Genomic DNA, 7,361 nt, shown 5'->3' with positions numbered 1-7,361 from the left:
ACAGAAATTGCATCCAAATTTAATACAAAAGGCACAATGCCGTCTTAAGTACAAGAGGACAGACACTCTAACTTTCTATGATTTGAACCTTTCCTGTGAGTCCAGTTTTAGATTCCGATGCTTCACTTCAGGTTTGCTGTATACCTTGGAACTTCTTATTGACGATGAAACACAGATATTGCATCGGAATTAATTTCAAAAGGCACAATGCTGAATTAAGTACAAGAGGACTGACACTCTCACTTTCTATGATTTGAACCTCCCCTGTGAGTCCAGTTTTAGATTCCGATGCTTAACTTCAGCTTTACTGTATCCCTTGGACCTTCTTATTGACGATGAAACACAGAAATTGCATCCGAATTTAATGCAAAAGGCACAATGCCGACTTAAGTACAAGAGGACTGACACTCTAATTTTCTATGATTTGAACCTCTCCTGTGAGCCCAGTTTTAGATTCCGATGCTTCATTTCAGGTTTACTGTATCCCATAGACCTTCTTATTGACGATGAAACACAGAAATAGCATCCGAATTTAATACAAAAGGGACAATGCCGCCTTTATTACAAGAGGACTGACACTCTCACTTTCTATGATTTAAACCTCTCCTGTGAGTCCAGTTTTAGATTCCGATGCTTCACTTCAGGTTTACTGTATCCCTTGGACCTACCTATTGGCGATGTGGCACAGATATTGCATCGCAATTAAATTAAAAAGCCACAATGCCGAGTTAAGTACAGGACTTCTGAGCCTCTAACTTTCTATGATTTGAACCTCTCCTGTGAGTCCAGTTTTAGATTCCGATGCTACACTTCAGGTTTGCTGTATACCTTGGAACTTCTTATTGACGATGAAACACAGATATTGCATCGGAATTAATTTCAAAAGGCACAATAACGACTTAAGTACAAGAGGACTGACACTCTAACTTTCTATGATTTAAACCTCTCCTGTGAGTCCAGTTTTAGATTCCGATGCTTCATTTCAGGTTTACAGTATCCCTTGGACCTCCTTATTGACGATGAAACACAGAAATTGCATTCGAATTTAATACAAAAGGCACAATGCCGACTTAATGACCAGAGGACTGACACTCTAATTTTCTATGATTTGAACCTCTCCTGTGAGTCCAGTTTTAGATTCCGATGCCTCACTTTAGGTTTACTGTATCCCTTGGACCTTCATATTGACGATGAAAAACAGAAATTGCATCCGAATTTAATACAAAAGGCACAATGCCGACTTAAGTACAAGAGGACTGACACTTTCACTTTTATTTGATTTGAACCACTCCTGTGAGTCCAGTTTTAGATTCCGATGCTGAACTTCAGGTTTACTGTATCCCTTGGACCTTCTTATTGACAATGAAACACAGAAATTGCAGCCAAATTTAATACAAAGGGCACAATGCCGACTAAAGTCCAAGAGGACTGACACTCTCACTTTCTATGATTTGAACCTCCCCTGTGAGTCCAGTTTTAGATTCCGATGCTTCACTTCAGGTTTACTGTATAACTTGTACCTTCTTAGTGACGATGAAACACAGAAATATGCTTTGGAATTAAATTGAAAAGGTACAATGCCGACTAAAGTACAAGAGGACTGACACTCTCACTTTCTATGATTTGAATCTCTCCTGTGAGTCCAGTTTTAGAATCCGATTCTTCACTTCAGGTTAACTGTATCCCTTGGACCTTCTTATTGACGATGAAACAAAGAAATTGCATCCGAATTTAATACAAAAGGCACAATGCCGACTTAAGTACAAGAGGACTGACACTTTCACTTTTATTTGATTTGAACCTTTCCTGTGAGTCCAGTTTTAGATTCCGATGCTTAACTTCAGGTTTACTGTATCCCTTGGACCTTCTTATTGACAATGAAACACAGAAATTGCTTCCAAATTTAATACAAAGGGCACAATGCCGACTAAAGTACAAGAGGACAGACACTCTAACTTTCTATGATTTGGACCTTTCCTGTGAGTCCAGTTTTAGATTCCGATGCTTCACTTCAGGTTTGCTGTATACTTTGGAACTTCTTATTGACGATGAAACATCGATATTGCATCGGAATTAATTTCAAAAGGCACAATGCCGACTTAAGTACAAGAGGACTGACACTCTAATTTTCTATGATTTGAACCTCTCCTGTGAGGTCAGTATAAGATTCCGATGCCTCACTTTAGGTTTACTGTATCCCTTGGACCTTCATATTGACGATGAAAAACAGAAATTGCATCCGAATTTAATACAAAAGGCACAATGCCGACTTAAGTACAAGAGGACTGACACTTTCACTTTTATTTGATTTGAACCTCTCCTGTGAGTCCAGTTTTAGATTCCGATGCTGAACTTCAGGTTTACTGTATCCCTTGGACCTTCTTATTGACAATGAAACACAGAAATTGCAGCCAAATTTAATACAAAGGGCACAATGCCGACTAAAGTCCAAGAGGACTGACACTCTCACTTTCTATGATTTGAACCTCCCCTGTGAGTCCAGTTTTAGATTCCGATGCTTCACTTCAGGTTTACTGTATAACTTGTACCTTCTTAGTGACGATGAAACACAGAAATATGCTTCGGAATTAAATTGAAAAGGCACAATGCCGACTAAAGTACAAGAGGACTGACACTCTCACTTTCTATGATTTGAATCTCTCCTGTGAGTCCAGTTTTAGAATCCGATGCTTCACTTCAGGTTAACTGTATCCCTTGGACCTTCTTATTGACGATGAAACAAAGAAATTGCATCCGAATTTAATACAATAGGCACAATGCCGACTTAAGTACAAGAGGACTGACACTTTCACTTTTATTTGATTTGAACCTCTCCTGTGAGTCCAGTTTTAGATTCCGATGCTTAACTTCAGGTTTACTGTATCCCTTGGACCTTCTTATTGACAATGAAACACAGAAATTGCATCCAAATTTAATACAAAGGTCACAATGCCGACTAAAGTACAAGCGGACTGACACTCTAACTTTCTATAATATGAACCTCTCCTGTGAGTCCAGTTATAAATTCCGATGCTTCACTTCAGGTTTACTGTATACCTTGGACCTTCGTATTGACGATGAAACACAGAAATTGCATCGGAATTAAATTCAAAAGGCACAATGCCGACTTAGGTACAAGAGGACTGACACTCTCACTTTCTATGATTTGAACCTCTCCTGTGAGTCCAGTTTTAGATTCCGATGCTTCACTTTAGATTTACTGTGTACCTTGGACCTACGTATTGACGATGAGGCACAGAAATTGTATCGGAATTAAATTCAAAAGTCACAATGCCGAGTTAAGTACAAGAGGACTGACACTCTAACTTTCTATGATTTGAACCTCTCCTATGAGACCAGTTTTCGATTCCGCTGCTTCACTTCAGGTTTACTATATCCCTTTGACCTTCTAATTGACGATGAAATACAGAAATTGCATCCGAATTTAATACAAAAGGCACAATGACGACTTTAGTACAAGACGACTGACACTCTCACATTCTATGATTTGAACCTCTCCTGTGAGTCCAGTTCTAGAGATCGATGCTTCACTTCAGGTTAACTGTATCCCTTGGACCTTCTTATTGACGATGAAACACAGAAATTGCATCCGAATTTAATACAAAAGGCACAATGCCGACTTTAGTACAAGAGGACTGACACTTTCACTTTCTATGATTTGAACCTCTCCTGTGAGTCCAGTTTTAGATTCCGATGCTTCACTTCAGGTTTACTGTATACCTTATACCTTCTTAGTGACGATGAAACACAGAAATATGCTTCGGAATTAAATTCAAAATGCACAATGCCGACTAAAGTACAAGAGGACTGACACTCTCACTTTCTATGATTTGAACCACTCCTGTGAGTCCAGTTTTACAATCCGATGCTTCACTTCAGGTTAACTGTATCCCTTGGACCTTCTTATTGACGATGAAACACAGAAATTGCATCCGAATTTAATACAAAAGGCACAATGCCGACTTAAGTACAAGAGGACTGACACTTTCACTTTTATTTGATTTGAACCTTTCCTGTGAGTCCAGTTTTAGATTCCGATGCTTAACTTCAGGTTTACTGTATCCCTTGGACCTTCTTATTGACAATGAAACACAGAAATTGCTTCCAAATTTAACACAAAGGGCACAATGCCGACTAAATTACAAGAGGACAGACACTCTCACTTTCTATGATTTGAACCACTCCTGTGAGTCCAGTTTTACAATCCGATGCTTCACTTCAGGTTAACTGTATCCCTTGGACCTTCTTATTGACGATGAAGCACAGAAATTACATCCAAGTTTAATACAAAGGGCACAATGCCGTCTTAAGTACAAGAGGACTGACACTCAAACTTTCAATGATTTGAACCTCTCCTGTGAGTACAGTTTTGGATTCCGATGCCTCACTTCAGGTTTATTGTATTCCTTGGACCTTCATATTGACGATGAAAAACAGAAATTGCATCCGAATTTAATACAAAAGGCACAATGCAGACTTAAGTACAAGAGGACTGACACTCTCACTTTCTATGACTTGAACCTCTCCTGTGGGACCAGTTTTAGATTCCGATGCTTCACTTCAGGTTTCCTGTTTACCTTGGACCTTCTTATTGACGATGAAACACAGAAATTGCATCCGAATTTTATACAAAAGGCACAATTCCGACATAAGTACAAGAGGACGGACACTCTAACTTTCTATGATCTGAACCTCTCCTGTGACACCAGTTTTAGATTCCGATGCTTCACTTCAGGCTTGCAGTATACCTTGGACCTTCCTATTGACGATGAAACACAGAAATTGCATCCGAATTTTATACAAAAGGCACAATTCCGACATAAGTACAAGAGGACGGACACTCTAACTTTCTATGATTTAAACCTCTCCTGTGAGTCCAGTTTTAGATTCCGATGCTTCACTTCAGGTTTACTGTATCCCTTGGACCTTCTTATTGTCGATGAAGCACAGAAGTTGCATCCAAATTTAATACAAAAGGCACAATGCCGTCTTAAGTACAAGAGGACAGACACTCCAACTTTCTATGATTTGAACCTTTCCTGTGAGTCCAGTTTTAGATTCCGATGCTTCACTTCAGGTTTGCTGTATACCTTGGAACTTCTTATTGACGATGAAACACAGATATTGCATCGGAATTAATTTCAAAAGGCACAATGCTGAATTAAGTACAAGAGGACTGACACTCTCACTTTCTATGATTTAAACCTCCCCTGTGAGTCCAGTTTTAGATTCCGATGCTTAACTTCAGCTTTACTGTATCCCTTGGACCTTCTTATTGACGATGAAGCACAGAAATTGCATCCGAATTTAATGCAAAAGGCACAATGCCGACTTAAGTACAAGAGGACTGACACTCTAATTTTCTATGATTTGAACCTCTCCTGTGAGCCCAGTTTTAGATTCCGATGCTTCATTTCAGGTTTACTGTATCCCATAGACCTTCTTATTGACGATGAAACACAGAAATAGCATCCGAATTTAATACAAAAGGGACAATGCCGCCTTTATTACAAGAGGACTGACACTCTCACTTTCTATGATTTGAACCTCTCCTGTGAGTCCAGTTTTAGAATCCGATGCTTCACTTAAGGTTAACTCTATCCCTTGGACCTTCTTATTGACGAAGAAACACAGAAATTGCATCCGAATTTAATACAAAAGGCACAATGGCGACTTAAGTACAAGAGTACTGACACTTTCACTTTCTATGATTTAAACCTCTCCTGTGAGTCCAGTTTTAGATTCCGATGCTTAACTTCAGGTTTAGTGTATCCCTTGGACCTACCTATTGAAGATGTGGCACAGATATTGCATCGCAATTAAATTAAAAAGCCACAATGCCGAGTTAAGTACAGGACTTCTGAGCCTCTAACTTTCTATGATTTGAACCTCTCCTGTGAGTCTAGTTTTAGATTCCGATGCTTCACTTCAGGTTTGCTGTATACCTTGGAACTTCTTATTGACGATGAAACACAGATATTGCATCGGAATTAATTTCAAAAGGCACAATACCGACTTAAGTACAAGAGGACTGACACTCTAACTTTCTATGATTTAAACCTCTCCTGTGAGTCCAGTTTTAGATTCCGATGTTTCATTTCAGGTTTACAGTATCCCTTGGACCTCCTTATTGACGATGAAACACAGAAATTGCATTCGAATTTAATACAAAAGGCACAATGCCGACTTAATGACCAGAGGACTGACACTCTAATTTTCTATGATTTGAACCCCTCCTGTGAGTCCAGTTTTAGATTCCGATGCCTCACTTTAGGTTTACTGTATCCCTTGGACCTTCATATTGACGATGAAAAACAGAAATTGCATCCGAATTTAATACAAAAGGCACAATGCCGACTTAAGTACAAGAGGACTGACACTTTCACTTTTATTTGATTTGAACCTCTCCTGTGAGTCCAGTTTTAGATTCCGATGCTGAACTTCAGGTTTACTGTATCCCTTGGACCTTCTTATTGACAATGAAACACAGAAATTGCAGCCAAATTTAATACAAAGGGCACAATGCCGACTAAAGTCCAAGAGGACTGACACTCTCACTTTCTATGATTTGAACCTCCCCTGTGAGTCCAGTTTTAGATTCCGATGCTTCACTTCAGGTTTACTGTATAACTTGTACCTTCTTAGTGACGATGAAACACAGAAATATGCTTCGGAATTAAATTGAAAAGGCACAATGCCGACTAAAGTACAAGAGGACTGACACTCTCACTTTCTATGATTTGAATCTCTCCTGTGAGTCCAGTTTTAGAATCCGATGCTTCACTTCAGGTTAACTGTATCCCTTGGACCTTCTTATTGACGATGAAACAAAGAAATTGCATCCGAATTTAATACAAAAGGCACAACGCCGACTTAAGTACAAGAGGACTGACACTTTCACTTTTATTTGATTTGAACCTCTCCTGTGAGTCCAGTTTTAGATTCCGATGCTTAACTTCAGGTTTACTGTATCCCTTGGACCTTCTTATTGACAATGAAACACAGAAATTGCATCCAAATTTAATACAAAGGGCACAATGCCGGCTAAAGTACAAGCGGACTGACACTCTAACTTTCTATAATATGAACCTCTCCTGTGAGTCCAGTTATAAATTCCGATGCTTCACTTCAGGTTTACTGTATACCTTGGACCTTCGTATTGACGATGAAACACAGAAATTGCATCGGAATTAAATTCAAAATTCACAATGCCGACTTAGGTACAAGAGGACTGACACTCTCACTTTCTATGATTTGAACCTCTCCTGTGAGTCCAGTTTTAGATTCCGATGCTGCACTTTAGATTTACTGTGTACCTTGGACCTACTTATTGACGATGA

The sequence above is a fragment of the Schistocerca americana genome, unplaced genomic scaffold, assembly GCF_021461395.2.
Source record: "Schistocerca americana isolate TAMUIC-IGC-003095 unplaced genomic scaffold, iqSchAmer2.1 HiC_scaffold_29, whole genome shotgun sequence".
Lineage (NCBI taxonomy): Eukaryota > Metazoa > Arthropoda > Insecta > Orthoptera > Acrididae > Schistocerca > Schistocerca americana.
This window is presented reverse-complemented; position numbering follows the sequence as displayed.